At 33.6% G+C, this 19109-nt stretch overlaps 1 pseudogene; it reads right to left on the minus strand.

The window, feature by feature from the left end:
• Window positions 1-235: 235 nt before the first annotated feature.
• On the minus strand, window positions 236-708 carry LOC141490030 (large ribosomal subunit protein uL23-like; annotated as a pseudogene).
• Between the last annotated feature and the right edge of the window lie 18401 nt (window positions 709-19109).

Below are 19109 nucleotides of genomic sequence, written 5' to 3' on the forward strand. Positions count from 1 at the left end.
TCTTCCAGTTCACACAGACAGAAGGCAATTCTATTGAGACTGGTAATTCATTGGAATTAATTTGAGAAGGAAAAGTCTATCTTATTACCTTGTATAGGGTAGAGCTTAACTTTAAGTTATGATAAAAATAAACCCCAAAACTATTCTATATACTTTTTTTAGTATTCTATATACTTTCTTTTTTTTTCTGGAAAACATTTTTATTGTGGGGGAAGAAGCAGGGCAGCTGGACAGTTTAGATTATTCCAATCTTGTTGGCAACATCTAAAGCATTGTAGTCTGGAGTGAGCCGGACATAGGCCTTCTTCTCTTCATCAGGCCAGATCAGTGTATTGACCTTGGCCACATCAATGTCATACAGCTTCTTTACAGCCTGCTTGATTTGGTGTTTGCTGGCCTTGACGTCCACAATGAAGACCAGGGTGTTGTTATCCTCAATCTTTTTCATAGCAGATTCGGTGGTCAGGGGGAACTTAATGATGGCATAGTGATCAAGCTTGTTTCTCCGAGCTGCACTTTTCCGAGGGTATTTTGGCTGCCTTCAAAGCCTTAGTGTCTTGGGTCTCCGGAAGTTGGGTGAGGTTCGGATCTTCTTCTTTTTGTGGCTGTGGATGCCCTTCAACACCACCTTCTTGGCCTTCAAGGCCTTGGCCTTAGCTTCTGTCTTGGGGGGGGGACGATGGCTTCCTTCTTGGCCTTCAGCGCCATCTTGGGGGAAAACGTATTCTATATACTTTCAAAGAAATTCAATTCTTATCTTCAAATTTTAGGAATAATTTTAAGAATAGATTAAATTAAATTTTTACTTTTGGGAGATAACTTTTTCATAATTCTACTTTTCTTTCTTTTCCTAAAAGAACTAACATTTGGACTGATTTGCCAGATCTCCTATCTCTAAGGGGAGTTTCTAGCAATAATATGAAATTTTCTACTTTCAGGAGTGAATAACTACATATAGAAGAAATCAAGCTTTAAAAAGGCTCCAGTATTTTTAAAAAGTTTTTCCTCTGATCAATTAGAAAGGATTTTGTTATTCTCTCTTAAGAAAGGAAAGACAGATTGCCTCTGACATAGATTTGAGTGGGGCAAAGATAAGAAAAACATGTGTTGGCTCAACAAAGCGCAGGGGTAATAGAGCTGTGGCACTAAATTTCAATTTTAAAATGAGGATGGAGAATATTCTTTCAAGTTACTTCCCCCTTGGGTCACAGTAACAGAATACTGTATTCAAATCAGCAGGTCATGCACAAGAAGATGGTTTAACTGCTAATTAACACTCAATGATATACTGAGAATTACATGCTAATTAATTCTCTGTAGAGCTAAATGCCCTTCCTTCTGTGTCATTTTCAATGAACATATTAGAATGAGGGGTAGGGTAACATGTTTGTCACATGAATTAGTAATTAATGATATACTGTGTACCAAAAATCAAGCATTAAGAATCCAACAACAAAAAAGATAAATATGACTCAGGTAAAGATTATGTACTCAAAGTAACTTCTTAAATTTCAAGGAGAAAAAATCGAGGTGAAGTATTTTCAAGATTATAAAACTTTTTTGGTTAAAATAATGGGAAATAAGCTATAATTGATTTTTTCCTTCAAGAAGAATGAAATTCACTATAAAAATAATCCATTCTTATAAAGTTCAGTTTAGGTAGAATTAGGTGCTTCTGGAAGTACATGACATTAGGTCTGATTGATTCAGCTTATCCTAAAATCCTCTTTGATAGAAAAACCTAAAACTAATAGCAATTGCTGATGTCTGTGTACTATTTTATGAATGCAAAGTACTTAGCTTACCTTATTTCACCATAGTTTTTCATCACTATTCTGTAAGATGTGTGGCAGGAATTATCTCCATTTAACCAATCAGGAAAATGAGAATTAGAGACTCATGGGAGGTTATGAAAGCATAGATCTATAGGTGGAAGGGACTTTATAGGTTATGTTATCAAACCCTACTATTTTGCAGATGTGGAAACAGATTGAGTGAGGTTGTGATTTACCCAAGTCCACAATAGAAGTTGGATTTGATCTCAGGTTCTCTGACTTCAGAGACACTGTTTCTTCCAAAGACCCACACTGCCACAAAATCACCCATATTGTGAGATTTCTAGTGTGATAATTCTTCCTTCCACCAAATACTACAGAATTCCAGATAATAATGAGAGAAAACATCCTCAATGGGAAGAAAGAATTCTTTTTCCCTTGAGGTCTACCACATCAACAGCCAGAAACTGCATCCATTCATTATGAACTCCTTCCATGAGTCTCAATATTTATAATTGTGGTTATCATGCCTCTTTGGCTTGATCATATGCTTCACCACTATTTCCTCTTTGCTCTTCAAGAGTCAGTGAATACTACCTGTTTAAAAACCTCTCCTACCACTAATAAAAAACTATCAAACCGACTTTAAAAACCTTTGTGGTCGATCTCTTTATAAAAGCTCTACTATCTGTCTGCAGATCCTATTTGTCTACTTATTTATTTATTGGTTTCATGCATTATTCTATTTGGTCTCCTGCATTAAAAAATTCTAAATATTTTACCATCATTAAAACTGGCCTGAGAGCTTTAAAATACATTGTTGCAAAGGAACTTCCAGCAAAAGGTTCTCTTTTGGTGATGTCAGTCTGAAACAGAATGGCTGAAAACAAGTGTCCTTTTTCACACACACACAGACAAAATTTTATCTCTGGAGTGAACACTATCTTTGCATATATCCTACACAGTAGCACAGAGAAAATATGGGCCTAGAAATTCAGAAATCATTATGCATGCCCAGTTGCATATGCCACACAAAGGAGTGGTATTGTTTTTGTTTTAATTGAAATTTTTTTTTAAAAAGGCAAATGGAAATCCAGTTTAGAAAGCTAAATTAAATTCACATACATGAAAACATTGCTTAGTTTTGCACAGACTATGTACAGACTATCCTCCCTCTTGCCTATACCTGGTAAATATTCCCCCTTTATCTCTGCCCTTTAGAATCAAAGTCTAGTTCAAGGACTGCTTCTTACATGAAGCCTTTCCTGATTCCTGAATTTCATTCTCCCCATATTTAATTAATTAATATATCTATGTGTGTACAATTATATTTAATATATCATTATATATGTATAAACATTTTCTAATATACTATATACAAAATTCTATATTTACTAATTTAATTAATTATATCTATGTGTACAATTATATTTAATATATCATTATATATGTATAAACATTTTCTAATATACTATATACAAAATTCTATATTTACTAATTTATGCCTATATAACTTACCATATATTAGTATACTTACAGTATATAGATCTGTGTGTTGTTTATAAATATGTGTATGTATGTATAAATACATATACACTCCAGCTTTATTTGTGCATATATATATATATATATATATAGTGTGTGTATATTCATGTTACTATACTTTTATATATACATTCACACATACATACATACACACATACATATATTTAGAGACAGACAAGAAAGACAGAGAAAGAGGAAATGAGAGAAAAGGAAAGGAAACAGTTTCGGGGGGGCAATGAAAAAGTTTCAGACAAAGGAAATGTTGAATTAATTCTATAAGACAGAGGTAAACAGGCACTATATCCAGGCTTGGGAAAGGTCTAAATATATGTGTATAATTTTTCCAAGAATAGAATATAAACCTTTTGAAATCATGTACTGTTTTGTTTTTTGCTATTATCCCCTCTTCTTGCTCTCATTTACAGTAACAGAAGATGAATATTTGAAATACATTAAGTATTCAGATTAAGTATAAGAAATAATATAAATATTTGAATAAGCAAATATCAGAAAAGGAAACTGAAGAAATGAAAATTGAGGTAATCACTCAGTAAAAAGATGTATTTATAAGTGAACCTTGTAAGACATTAAAAAAGAATTCAATATCATTCTTAGTCAAATTGTAAAAGCAACCAAAAAGTTACATACTAAACTCTTTTACAGTACAAATATGTCCTCAATACTTAAAACCAGGAAATATAAAACAGAGGGGGACAACATTAAAATAGAAATAAAATATTACCAAAATGTATGATAACATAGTAAATCAATTTTACCCTTTATCCTAATTGAATTTAATACCAGGAATCCAGAGAAGTTTAATATTAGGGCAGCTGTGAAGAGATGATATTTTTTGAAATGATATAAATCATATATGCTCAGGCATAAATTGTTGCAAAGGAACTTCCAGCAAAAGGTTCTCTTCTGGTGATGTCAGTCTGAAACAGATTGGCTGAAAACAAGTGTCCTTTTTCACACACACAGACAAAATTTTATCTCTGGAGTGAACATTATCTTTGCATACATCCTGCTTGCTCTTCAGGAGTCAGTGAATACTACTTGAAAATAGATACCTAAACGTTTTTGGCATAAAATAACTCCTTTAAAACTGTTAAAATCTTTAGAAATAAATGCATTTTTTTTTAGTTTTGCATGGCAATGGGGTTAAGTGGCTTGCCCAAGGCCACACACCTAGGTAATTATTAAGTATCTGAGGCCAGATTTGAACTCACATATTCCTGACTCCAGGGCTGGTGCTCTATTCACTGCACCACCTAGCCTCCCCCCATAATTTTTTAAGACTGTAAATGTTAGCTTTCTGAAAATAAAAACTAGTAATATCTGTAACTGGGAATCACAAGACCTCAAGAGACTGGAGTTAAAGTAAGGATATCTAATGCCAATACTGATATTTCCTAAAATTGTAGAAATATCACTTTTAATAATGAGAAAAGGAGAATATGGTGAGAATAAGAATTGACAAAGAAATTAAAATACCGATTTTTATAAATGATATGATTATTTTTTGAGTCCTCAAAGTTCAACTAAAATGCAATCATATCTTTCATGATATAAATGAATGTAAAATAAATATTCCAAAATCTTAGATCTTGCTATACATTATCAATAAAACTCAACAAGAAGAGATACAGAAATGATTTCCTTTCAGATACAGAATGTATCAAATATTTGCAGTTTAGCCCAAAATTAGATATCACAGAATAATATAAACTATAGAAATACTCTTTACAGAAATAGACTTAAATAATTTAACAGATTCTGATAACTCATGATTTGACCACAATAACATAACAAAATGACAATTACACATATATTAATATCCAAAAAATGCAAAATTAAGCAATGGGTAAAAAGTGATTTTAGAGATCTAGAATAAATTTTTACAAAAACATCTGGAAGAACAAGGACAAGAATTTCTTTTTTTTTTTAGGTTTTTTTTTGCAAGGCAAATGGGGTTAAGTGGCTTGCCCAAGGCCACACAGCTAAGCGTCTGAGACTGGATTTAAACCCAGGTACTCCTGACTCGGGCCGGTGCTTTATCCACTGTGCCACCTAGCTGCCCCAAGGACAAGAATTTCAAAAGAAATGAAGAAAAAATGTAAGGCATAAGGTTTAGCAGTATTCGATATCAAACTATACTAAAAAGTAATATTATCAAATTTATTTATTATCAGGTTAAAAGTAGTAAGGTCATCATTAGATCCTTAGAAATATATTAGATAAATAAATGATCAAATAATTGTGTATTTTATTAACCTAAGGAACCTGCTTCAGGCATTAGGACTGAATATTTGACAAAAATTTCTGGGAAAAATTTAACTAATATTGAACAAATAACCTTTGCAAATAATACTTTCCATCATGAACTAAATAGCTTACAAATGGATATGTGAATTGGAGAAAAAAGATATTGTAATATGTTAAGAGAGAAGGGAAGTAGATATTTACCATAACTAAGATAAAGCAGAACAAGCAAATAAAGAAAAAATCAAGAGAAAGCACCAACAATTTTAATTACATAAAACTGATTTTTTTAATACACAAGAGCAATGCAATTAGAATTAGAATGAATTAAAAAGGAAGGAAGGAAGGAAGGAAGGAAGGAAGGAAGGAAGGAAGGAAGGAAGGAAGGAAGGAAGGAAGGCAGGAAGGAAGGAAGGAAGGAAGGAATAACACACTTGTTAAGTATGCACTATGTACAAAGTGATTAGCTATATGACACAGTCGATAAAGTCCCAGGCCTGGTGGCTTCTGGAATTTGCTTCTACCTGACCTTTCACCCTAAGCAAGTCTGGTAACCCTGTTTGCCTCACTTTCTCATCTATAAAATGAACTAAAGAAGGAAAGGATAAATAAACCCAGTATCTTTGCCAAAAAAATCCCAAATAACCAAAAAGACTCAAACTAAATGGGGTAAAGAAGACTTGGATAGAACTGAAAACAAATGAACAAATGATGTCAAAAAATCCCCCCAAATACTAGATGTGTGATAAATTCTAGGGATACAAATTAGAAAAAGGTTTTGTCCTTGCCTTCAAGGACCTTATGCTATGATAGGAAAAAAAAAAAACACATAAAAGGAAACTAGAAGAGGAGGAGGTATAAGAAATACCTAGCTGGGATAGTGTATCTTGGGGACCCCCCCCCAAATCCATTCATATTTACATAGGACTGAAATGTCTGACCAGCAGCAACATTTATAAAGCAGTTTTTTTAATACCTAGAGAAACAAAATTTAAAATTAAAAAATAAATAAAAATATGGTTCCTGCTTTCAAGGATCGATATTCTACCAGAGGAAGATGAAATGTACAGGATATTTTATTGGTAATTCAAAATAATGGTTCAGTGATTCTTAGAGTGCAATGGCAAAATAGATGGCAATGAATATTTAATAGTATTTACATTGGGTTTTTTTTAATTCTATTTCTGATTTTGAAATATTCAACTCTACTATAAACTTTGGTGGAAAGAACATTATTTTTTCAGTCATCAGTATCCATAATTCCTAAGGAAGGTGAGAGCTATTTCATATATAGAAATGACAGAGGGTCCTTCCCAATGATTCTTTTCCTGAACTATGCCTATAGAAGTCAAATTGAAAGCAGAATTAATCATTAAAGTGGTAATGTTGTTTTGGTGGCCCTTGAGCTTAATTGCCTGTTAATAGAAGTTAGTATGCCTGCTGGTGATGGTGCTGTAGAATAATAATAAAAATAACAATAGCTTGCAATTTTATAGTGTATTAAAGCATACAAAATGCTTTATATATCTTGCTTCATATGATTTCATGGTTGAACCACTTTCTACAATGTTGATCTCCTGGATCATAGTTATAGGACTAATACCCGAAGCTTAGCCAATGATCTTTAATTTTTGGGACTCTTTGTGTCCTGAGCCATATATCCTATAGCAATAGTTAAGTAATAGATACAGACATAGATTAGATATAGATATAGATATAAATATAGATACAGATATAGATATAGATGTAGATATAGATGATTTAGATATAGATATAGATATAGATAGATATGGATATAGATATAGATATAGATATATAGATATAGATATAGATATAGATATAGATATAGATATAGATATAGATATAGATATAGATATAGATATAGATATAGATATAGATGATATAGTTAGAGAGATAGAGATAGAGATAGAGATAGAGATAGAGATAGAAATAGAGATAGATATAGATAGATTAGATAGATATAGATATATGTGTGTATGTATACACATACATACATACATACAAATGTCATTCAAGAAAAATTAAAGAAAAATATGAAAAGGAATGGATGAGAATTCTTTGAATATGAAATTTAATGAATATTAAAAATAATTTGTTTATTTTTCCAATTGCATGTAAAGACAGTGTTCAATAATCATTTTTGTAAAGTTTTGAGTTTCAGATTTTTCACCCTCTCTCCCTTTCCTCCCCTATCCCCTGACAGAGAGCAGTCTAATATAGATTCTACATGTATAACTATGTTAAATATATTTCCACATTGTTCATGTTAATAAGGAATCAGAACAAAATAGAAAAAAAAGCATAAAACAAATTTAAAAAAATGAAATTACTAAGGTTTGGTCTGCATTCAGGCTTCATAATTATTTCTCTGGATGTGGATGGTATTTACTATCACAAATTCTTTTTTTAATTCAAATTTTATTTTTCCAACTATATTTTATAAGAAATTTTTAACAATTATTGATATGCATATATTATATATATATATATATATATATATATTTAAGTTGAAAAATTTCCTTCCAATCTTCCCTTCCTACCCCCCCTCCCCTCAGTAGAGAACAGTCAGATTAATAATGTTCATACACTTTTCTGTTAAACACATTTCCAGATTAGTCATTTTCATTGTAAGGAAGCAGATTAAGGGAAAGAAGTATATAAGAGAATTTTTTTTTAAAAAGTAAATGCAGTGTTCATCAGATTTTGAAGGATTTTTTGTTTTGATTTGCTTTTCTTCCTCTGGATGGGAATAGCATTGTCCATAGCCAATATAAAACGGTTTGTTCTAGCTCTCTGCACTGCTGAGAGAAGCTGCTTCCTTTAAGGTTGATTATCTCACAATGTTGTTAATATGTACATTGTTCTCTTGGTTCTGCTACCTTTGCTCAGCATCATTTCCTGTAATTCTTTCCATGTTTCTTTAGAGGCAGACCATTCATGGCTTTTTTTTATAGAACAACATTAGTCCATAATGTTCATATACCAAAACTTGTTTAATCATTCCCTAATTGATGAGCATCCCCTCAATTTCCAATTCTTTTCCAGTTTAAATAAAGCTTCCAAGAATATTTTGCAATACGTGGGACTTTTCCCATGTTTTATTTCTTCTGGATATAGACTAGAATTGGAATTACTGAATCAAGGGTGTGATCAGTTTTATTGCTCTTTGGGCATCACAAAATCTTTAGAATTGTCTTTGATTGAGGGACAGAGACAAGATGGTGGTATGAGGGCAAGAATTCCCAGAAAGTCATCCTCCAAAAGCTCCAAAAGCCATAAAATTATGACTCTAGTCAAAATATAGATGGGCAGGACCCACATAAAGACTGAGTGATACAATATCCCAGTCCAAGACAACTTAGAAAATCTGATGGAAAGCCCTGTTTCACCTGGACAGGGTTGGAAAGAGCCACAGTACAGCTGAGAACAGCACAGCTGTGCCACAACACAGTCTGCCGGAGCAAACCAGTCTTCCAGGAACAGCTGGTGGGGTGTCTGAGTCCATAGGAGCACCTGGATGCATGGCTTCAGGGGTGGTTTACAGACCTTTTGACCCAGGGAGAGCTGGTTATGACTTGAAGGGACAGTGAAAGAACTCTGCTGCATCAGAGTGAGTGCAGATCCTGAGTCAGCACTGGTCTCAGAATAGCCCTGTGGAGCCACACTTCAAGAGCTCTCAGCCCACAGATGGTTAGGGGGTGGGGAGAGACTGCAGAGGTTTCTCTGCTCTTTCTGGGGAATAACTCTGCTACTTTGCCCATACTCAGATCTAGGTCACAGTCTGGGACCCCATACTACCATAGAGGAGCAAAGACCCTTCTCATAGTTCCAGGGCAGAGGGGTGTGCTTGTGGTTATTCACAGAGCAGAGCACAGTCCAGGAAAGCTGTCAGAGTCCTTGGAGAAATTGATAACACTGTGGGGTGTCCCAAAACCTCCCAATGCCATGGAAGTGCAATAAATCAGACATGGACTGAGGAAATGAGTAAACAACAGAAGAAGAAGAATCTGACCATAGAAAATTACTTTAGTCCCATGGAGCATCAAAATACACACTCAGAAGATGACAAAGTTGAAGCTTCTGTATTCAAAACCTCCAAGAGAAATAGGAGATAGAATAAGGCTGTGGAAGAGCTCAAAAAAGACTTTGAAAAGCAAGTAAGGGAGATAGAGGAAAAATTGGGAAGAAAAATGAGGGTGATGCAGGCAAATCATGAAAACCAAGTAAGAAGCTTGGAGAAGAAACAAAAAAGTATTGAAGAAAATAACTTGTTAAAAACAGTTTAGGTTAAATGGAAAAAGCATTCCAAAAGGTTAATGAGGAGAAAAATGCCTTAAAAAGCAAAATTGGTCAGATGGAAAAGGAGATAAAAAAATCTGTGAAGAAAATAACTCCTTCAAATGTAGAATGGAACTAAAGGAAGCTGATGACTTTGTGAGATAACAAGAAACAATAAAACAAATCCAAAAGAATGAAAAACTAGAAGAAAATGTAAAATATCTCATCGGAAAAACAAGTGACCTGGAAAAGAGATCCAGGAGAAATAATTTAAAAATTATTGGACTACCTGAAAGTCATGGCCAGGTAAAGAACCTGAACTTCATTTTTCAAGAAATAATCCAGCAAAATTACTCTGAGATCCTAGAAGCAGAGGCTAAAATAGAAATTGAGGAAATCTATCAATCATCTCTTGAAAAAGATCCCCCCCCCAAAAAAAAACTCCTAGGAATATTATAACCAAATTCCAAAACTCCCAATGCAAAGAGAAAATACTACAAGTTGCCAGAAACAAATGATTCAACTATCATGGTACCACAGTCATAATTATACAGTATTTGCCAGATTCTACATTAAGGACTCATGGAATTTGGAATATGATGTTCTGGAAGGCAAAAGATCTTGGTTTACAACTGAGAATCAACCACCCAGCAAAACTGAACATCTTCTTTCAGGGAAAAAAGATGGACATTTAATGAAATAGGAGACTTTCAAACTTTCCTGTTGAATTGACCAGAGCTGAACAGAAGGTTTGATCTCCAAATATATGACTCAGGTGAAGTATACAGAAAGTGAATGGGAAGGACTAATTATGAGGAATTTAATGATTGATTATTGTACTGCTGAGATGAGCAAGTCCATCATATTCGATCATCACATAATGTTGCTGTTAATGTGTACAATGTTATTCTGGTTCTGCTCACTTCATTCAGGATCAGTTCATGCAAGTCTTTCCAAAATTTTCTAAAGTCCTAATCCTCATGATTTCTTACAGAGTACTCCATCACATTCATTTACCACAATTTGTTCAGACATTTCCCAATTGATAGATATCCCCCTCAATTTCCAATTTTTTGCTACTATGAAAAGAGCTACTATAAATATTTTTGACATATAGGTTTTTTTTTATCCTTTCGTATGATCTCTTTGGGATACAGATCTAGTAGTGTTATTGCTGGATCAAAGGGCATGCACATTTTTATTGCTCTTTGGATGTTGTTACAAATTGTTCCCCAGAAAAATTGGATCACTTCAACACCAACATTAGTGTCCCAGTTTTCCCATATCTCCCCAACATTGATCATTTTCTTTTTTTTTTTTTTTGTCATTTTGGTCAATCTAATAGGTATGAGGTGGATCTTAGAATCCTTTTTATTTGCTTTTCTCAAATCAATAATGATCTGGAATATTTTTTCACATGGCTATAGATAGCTTTAATTTCTTCACCTGAGAATTGCCTTTTAATATCCTTTGACCATTTATCAACTGTAGAATGATTTGTATTCTTAAAAATTTAACTCAATATTCTATATAGTTTAGAAATGAGTCCTTTATCAGAAACATTAGCTGTAAAAATTGTTTCCAAACTTGCTTCATTCCTTTTTTATCTTGGTTACATTAGTTTTATTTGTGTAAAATCTTTTCAATTCAATGTAATCAAAATTATTCATTTTGTATTCTATAATGTTCTTTATTTCTTCTTTGGTCATAAAGTGCTCTCCCTTCTTTACATCTGAAGATAAACTATTCCTTGAACTCCTAATTGGTTTATGGTACAAATCCTATACTCATTTTGACCTTATCTTGGTATAGGATATGAGAGGTTGGTCTATGCCTAGTTTCTGCCATTCTATTTTTCAGTTTTCTTAGCATTTTTATTAAAGAGTGTGTCCTTATCCCAGAAGCTATAGTCACTTAAAACTGCTTTTTTTTTGTACCTAGTCTGTTCCACTGATGTATCACTCTATTTCTTAGCCAGTACCCAAACAGTTTGATGACTGCTGCTTTATAATATAATTTTAGATTTGTTTCAGCTAGGCTACCTTCCATTGACTTTTTTCCCCTTAATTTCCTTGTTATTCTTGATTTTTTTGTTCCTCCATATGAATTTTGTTGCCATTTTTTCCTAATTCAATAAAGTAATTTTTGGGTAGTTTGACTGGCATAACACTGAATAGTATAGGTAGATTTGTCAATTTTATTATTTTTGTTTGTTTTTTGCAAGTCAACAAGGTTAAATGACTTGCTCAAGGTCACACGGTTAAGTAATTATTAACTGTCTGAGGCCTATTTTGAAATCAGGTCCTACTGACTCCAGTTTCATGTCTATCCATTGTGCCACCTAGCTGACCCTGTCGTTTTTAGTATATTAGCTCAGCCTACTTGTAAAAAATTTTCATTTGCCATTTATTTAGAACTGGTTTTAGTAGGATGAAAAATGGTTTTGTAATTCATTTAACATAAATTCTGAGTTTGTCTTGCCAGATAGATTTCCAAGTATTTTATGTTGTCTACAATTCCTTTAACTGAAATTTCTCTTTCTACCTCTTCTTGCTGTGTTTTATTGGTAATACATAGAAATGCTGATGATTTATATGGGTTTATTTTATATCTTTCAACTTTGCTAAAGTTCCTAACTGATTCAAGTAATTTTTTTGGTTGATTTTCTAGTATTCTCTAAGTATATTATCATATCTCCTGCAAAAGTGAGAATTTTGTTTCTTCAATGCCTGTTCTAACTCCTTCAATTTCTTTTTCTTCTCATTGCAGAAGCTAACATTTTTAATACAATATTGAATAATAGTGGTGATAATAGGAATCCTTGTTTCACCCTGATCTTACTGGGAAAGCTTCTATCTTATCCCCTTTATATTTAATGCTTGCTGTTTTCAGAAAGATACTGTTTGTCATTTTTAAGGAAACCTCCATGAATTCCTATGCTCTGTTTTTAATAGGAATATATACTGTATTTTGTCAAAAGCTTTTTTAGCATCTATTGAAATAATGGTCAATTATGCTGATAGTTTTCCTGATGCTGAGCCAACCTGCATTCTTAAAATAAATCCTACCTTATCATAATGCATTATTGTAGTGATAACTTGTCATAATCTCTTTACTAATATTTTATTTTATTTTTTTAGGTTTTTTTTTGCAAGGAAGATGGGGTTAAGTGACTTGCCCAAGGCCACACAGCAAGATAATTCTTAAGTGTCTGAGGCCTGATTTAAACTCAGGTTCTCCTGACTCCAGGGCCGATGCTCTATCCACTGCACTACCCAGCCACTCCCTAATATTTTATTTAATTTTTTGTATCAATATTCATTAGAGAAAAATGGTCTACTTTTCTTTGTCTGATTTGTCTTTTCTTGGTTTAGGTATTAGTATCATATTAGTGTAATAAAAGGAATTTGGCAAAACTCCTCCTTCATCTACTTTTTTTTTACAAAGTTTATATAGAATTGGGATGAATTGTCCTTTAAATGTTTGGTAGAATTCACTAGCAAATGCATCTGAGTCTGGGGATTTTTTCTTAGGGAGTTCATTGATAACTTGTTCAATTTCTTTTTCTAAAATAGGGCTATTTAAGTATTTAATTTCCTCTTCTGTTAATCTGGGCAATTTATATTTTTGTAAATATTCATTCATTTCACATAGATCATCAAATTCATTGGCAGAGAGTTGGAAAAATAGCTTTGAATTGCCAGTTGAATTTCTTCCTTATTCAGTAGTGGGATTCAAATAAATTAACAACTGTTTCTCTGTCCTAATGACTGTTTTAAGCTTGCAAAAAAATATACGGAAAGGTAGTTTAATATTGCATGCATTTAATACTCAAATAAAAACAAATACAAAGAGATATACAAAACTAGATAATGTTTTAAGAGAGTTTTAAAATATTAATAAAAACATATTAAATAATACTTGACATAAAACAAAAGCCTTAAGATATTTCCATACTATTTCTTGATTAGCGTCCTCACTTACAATTTTCTTCACTTTTATCTGAGCATCATAGGTTCTGTGATTTATCCTTAAACATCTATCCATGTAAGAGCAGGATCTCATACCTTTAGTGGTAGGCCAATAAGACTAATAGTCTTTGTATTTGATATATTAGAAACAGTTATGCAACTTCTCATCTCATAATGTTCATCTTTGAAAAACCTCTTTTTGCTTCTGTTGAACTTGCAGAAATTGTTCTGACTAATTTTTAGCTCTTTGAATACTTTCAGGAATTTCATAGTTCTGGGAATGTTTTCCATTTAATCATTAATATCAATTTGGCAATTAAAAATTTCATTAAAGACAAGCAATTGTTCTTCAACTGTTTTCCATGAAACTATATTCTTCAATATTCCAGTAATCTGGTTTCAAAAAGTTGAGAAATTGAAACATTAATATGAAACTATCTTGAAATTGGATGCAACTTTTTAAATGTTCACAATGTTCATATTCATTAAAATGTTTTGTAAAAGACTTTCCTAAGGAAGCCCAACAAATTAATGATTTTCTACAAATTTTATATTTTTAGGTATCTGAAATAATTAATTAATTAACTTTTTTTCTGTATGAACCCTTTTCCTTTCCAAACATTTGAAATAATTTAATATATCTCGTCACAAGTTTCTCAGCCTTTATTATGCCAATATTTCTTGTTTGCAATATATTTGAAAGAAATTTAATTTTCAATATCAATCATCAATGTCAGATCTGTTATAATATATATATTTTCAAGATGGGCAGCCATTCCTAAGTATTTTTTATTTGAATAATGAAGTTTTAGATAAGCATACCATATAGTTAGAGTTTACCTTAAACTACAAGCAGCCTATCTTGATTCTAAAACTCTACCAATCTTTATGATTTCACTTACAAATTGTTTGCAAATTTTGGTAACATCAATTTGGTTCTTATTTTCACAACCAATTAACTCATCTCAGTGTAAAATTAGGTTTCAGTTCTGCCAAAGTGGTATGAATTACCTGAATCCCATCACTCTTTTTGATGGTGAATTCCCAGTAATTTGATCCTGGAAATTTGATTTTCTCCTTTTTTTTTTTTTTTAGTTTGTCTACTTTATTATTTATTTGTTTTTACAAGGCAATGGGATTAAGTGATTTGTGCAAGGTTACACAGCTAGGGAATTATTAAGTGTCTGAGGCCCAATTTGAACTCACAACCTACTGAATACTGAGTCAGTGCTCTATTCACTTTGCTACCCAGTCCCCCTTTTTTTCATAAAACAATTCAGTTTTATTTATTAGTTTAGTGGTTTTATTTTCAATTTTATTAATTTCTCCTTTGATTTTCAGAATTTCTAATTTTGTATTTAATTGGGAGTTTTAATTCTTTTCCTTTTATAGATATTTTAGTTGTATGCCCAATTCATTGATCTGTTCTTTCTGTATTTTATTCATTTAAGCAGTTAGAGTTGTAAAAATTCCCCCTAATAACTACTTTGACCATATTCTACAAGTTTTGGTATGTTGTCTCGTTGTAACTATCTTGGACAAAATTATTAATTATTTCTGTGATTTGTTATTTGATTCACTTATTCTTTAAATGGATCCATTCAATCTTTAAAATTAGATTCCTTAATTTCCAATTAACTTTTAGTCTATATTTCTATAACCCTTTATTACCCATAATTTTTTTTGCATCATGGTCCAAAAATGTTGCATTTCATATTTTTGTCTTTTTTGTATTTGATTGTGAAGTTTTTTTTTATACCCTAATACAAAGTCAATCTTTGTGTAGATGTCATATACTGCTGAGATATATCTCCATTCAATTTTCTCCAGAGGTCTGTCATATCAAACTTTTCTAAAATTCTATTCAGCACCTTAATTCCTTTTTTGTTTATTTTGTGCTTAGATTTATCTATTTATGAGAGAGGAAAGTTGAGATCCCTTACCAGTATCATTTTGCTATGTCTTCCTGTAATTCATTTAGCTTCTCCTCTAAGAATTTGTATGCCATACCACTTGATGCAAATATGTTTTGTATTAAAATTACTTCAGTGTCTATGGTACCTTTAAGGAAGATGAAGTTTTCTTCCTTATCCTTTTAATGATATCTATTTTTGCTTTTTCTTTGTCTGAGAAAAGGATTTCTACCACTGCTTTTTTTCCCCTTCAGCTGAAGCATAATATATTCTGATCCTGCCTTTTACCTTTATTCTCTGTGTATCTTTCCACTTCAAAAGTGTTTCTTGTAAACAACAAGTTGTAGGATTCTGTTTTTTAATCCTCTCTGCTATCTGCTTCTATTTTATGGAAGCATTAATCCTATTTACATTCACAGTAATAATGAATAACTCTTTATTACCTTCCATCCTATCTCCCCTCACTTATACTTTTCTTTCTTCTTTCACCCTATCACTCTTCACTAATGTTTTGCATCTGAAAACTGCTCCCTTAATCTGCCCCACTTCTATCAGTCCCTCTCCATTTTCTTTTCACTTCCCCTTTTCCTTTGCCTTTCCTTCCTTCCCCCCACTCCATTAGTCCCTCCTTCCTATCCCCCATCCCCTTTCCCCTCCTAATCCCTTATGGGTAAGATAAATTTCTAAATACAACAGAGTGTAGGTGTCATATTCTTTACAACTTCACATGTGTTCCTTTTTCTGTCATCTTCTATTGAGATGATATTTTGCTCATCTTTAACTCCAAAGTTACTTCTTTTTTCCAAAAAAAAAAAACTTATTTGTAGAAGGTAATGGGGTTAAGTGACTTGCCTAAGATCATACAACTGGGCAATTATTAAGTGTCTGAGGCCGGATTTGAACTCAGGTCCTCCTGACCCCATAGCCACTGTGTCACCTAGCTACTCCTGTCACTTTCCATAGTCCCAGCTTTTCTCTGACCTTTCTTACTAATTCTGAATTTTTTCCCCAAGCTTGATGTCCCAGAGAAGGAGCCTGCTCACAGACTTTCCATGTTGAGAATGCCAGTGACTTGTTTAATGGCTGGGGCCATGGCATATCAGCAGCTTGCTCACTGTCTCTGCTGTCTTGCCTAGTCTTGCAGGCTGAATGGGGGGGTCTGAGGTATATATGTTGGAGCTCTCTCAGCTGCAGTGCTTTTGGTCTGCTGAGTCCAGCCTCCAGGGACTTCCTCTGAGAATCTCTCCTATAACTGGCCCTGCCTCCTGTGCATGCTGAGATTCAGTACCCTGCCTTGGGCATACTCCCACTCTTCCAAGACAGACTTTGTTGGAAAATTCTGTTCTTTTGAGGGTTCTCCTGCTCCAGAATTCATTTAGAGGCTTGATTAATGTTGTTTCTGATGGAAATATGGGAGGATTTAAGGAAATTCCTGGCTTCTCTCTGCGATCTTATCTTCACCACCCCCTCCCAGCTCTGAAAATTCTGCAAAGAAGTAAGGCAATGTCAAATAAGGAATGGCTGAACAAACTGTAGTACATATACTACTACATTGTTCCTCTATAAGAAATAATGAGCAGGGAGATTTCAGAAAATCCTGGAAAGACTTCCACAACCTGATGTTTAGTGAAATGAGCAGACCTAACAGAACATTGCACACTTAAATAAAAATACTGTGTGATGATTAACTCTGAAAAATTCAAATCCTTTCAGCAATATAGCAATTAAAGATGATTATACAAGATAGATCTGGGATAGGAAATTCCATCTACCTCCAGAAAAAAGAGCTATGAAATCTGAAGGCAGATTAAATCATACTATTTTAACCATTTTAATTTGTTTTTTTTTATTTGATTTTCCTTCTTGTAGCATTTCTGCTTTAATTCTGATTCTTATTTTACAGTATGACTGATATGGTAATATATGTATCATAACTGTGCATGCATAACCTATTTCAGATTATTTGCTATCCTAAATTGAGGGGAGGAAAGTGTGAGTGGAAAAAACTCTGAAAATAAATCTTGAAAACAATCTTTGAAAATAATTGAAAAGGCAGCAGAGACTAGACAGTGGTCTGAAGGCAAGAATTCCCAGAAACTCATTCCCCCCAAAACTCCAAAAGCTGTTAAATTATGACTGTAGCCAAAATTTAGGAGGAGGAACTCACAGAAAGGATGACTGATATGATTTCCCATTCCTAAGACAATTTGGAAGTTCTGTTAGAAAGCTGTGTTCCACCAGGAGGGCGAGGGGAGGGTTGGAAAAAACCACAACTCAGTCGCAGTCACCACAGCAGTGCAGCACAGCCTGGCTGGGTATCTGGGTCTGTAGCAGAGAGAGCTGGAACAGCTGGAAGGGGTGGTGAGAGAACTCTGAGGCACCAAAGTGAGTGCTGAGCAGAGCTCCAGCCTCAGAGCAGCTCTGTGGTGAGAACCAGCAGTGGGCGTTGGCAGAGCCACCCAGGAGGTCCAGAGCTCCCAGCCCACAGATGGTAAAGGGATTGGGGGAGACTGCAGAGTCTCTGTGCTCTCCCTGGGGCAATACTCTGCTATTTGTCCACATTCAGATCTAGGTTGCAGTCTGGGCCCCCACAACATCACCATAGCTGAGAAGGGACCATCCTCACAGCTCTAGGGCAAGGGCGGGGAGGGCCTGAACATAGGCAAGAGAGCAATCAGAGCCTCTCATAAGACTTTGGAGGAATGAAGATCCCTGTGGGTTGTCCCCCAAACCTCCAAAACCTTGAAAGTGTGGCAAATCAGTCAGAGGCTGAGGAAATGAGCAAATGAAGAATCTGACCATAGAAAATTACCATGATTCCATGGAGGATCAAAATACATACTCAGATCATGATAAAATCCAAGTTCTGTATCCAAGCCAAGAGAAATAGAAAATGAGATCAGGCTATGGATGTGCTCAAAAAAGACTTTGAAAAACAATTTTCCTCCATAGAGGAAAAATTGGGAGGAGAAATGAGATTAATACAGATAACTCAGGAAAACCAAGTCATAAACTTGGTGAAGGAAATACAAAAAAATTACTGAAGAAAATAATATGTTAAAAACCAGTTTAGGCCAAATGGAAAAGGCAACACAAGAAGCAAATGAGAAGAATGCCTTAAAAGGCAGAACTGGCCAGAAGGAAAAGAAGATAAAAAAAAAACTCTCTGAAGAAAATAACTCCTTCAAATGCAGAATGTAACTAAAGAAAGCTGATGACTTTGTCAGAACTAAGGAAGAAATAAAATTGTACCAAAAAATCAAAAATTACAAGAAAATGTGAAATATCTCATTGGAAAAACAATTGACATTGAAAACAGATCCAGAAGAGATCATTTAAAA

This window comes from Macrotis lagotis, chromosome 5 (assembly GCF_037893015.1).
Source record: "Macrotis lagotis isolate mMagLag1 chromosome 5, bilby.v1.9.chrom.fasta, whole genome shotgun sequence".
NCBI classification, from domain to species: Eukaryota; Metazoa; Chordata; class Mammalia; order Peramelemorphia; family Peramelidae; genus Macrotis; species Macrotis lagotis.